At 41.6% G+C, this 262-nt stretch overlaps 1 protein-coding gene across 8 annotated transcripts in view; it reads left to right on the forward strand.

Moving 5' to 3' along the window:
- Positions 1-262, forward strand: part of LOC119588791 (ELAV-like protein 1) — a gene marked incomplete at its 5' end in the record, with an annotated part of 73,233 nt that overhangs the window by 8,140 nt on the left and 64,831 nt on the right.

Genomic DNA, 262 nt, shown 5'->3' on the forward strand with positions numbered 1-262 from the left:
TGTTCGGTTGGTTGTGTTGGCTGGTCTCTGTTCGTTTTTCTGCGTTTCCCCTCGCTTTCTCTCCTCCTTTCTCCCCGGATATTTATTGTATAATTATATACATATATTTAATAAGCTGGTGCGAGATGAGCGTTGCTTCTGTCTAGTATTTTCAGATTCTTCTTTGTGATTTTTTGGCTCCTCTAGTACCGCTTTTACCTTTGTTTTCCTCATTACTTTGCTTCTTGAATTTCCTTTCTCGGGTTCGGGCGCTCACGCTGTT

Source organism: Penaeus monodon, chromosome 24 (genome assembly GCF_015228065.2).
Source record: "Penaeus monodon isolate SGIC_2016 chromosome 24, NSTDA_Pmon_1, whole genome shotgun sequence".
Taxonomy (NCBI): domain Eukaryota; kingdom Metazoa; phylum Arthropoda; class Malacostraca; order Decapoda; family Penaeidae; genus Penaeus; species Penaeus monodon.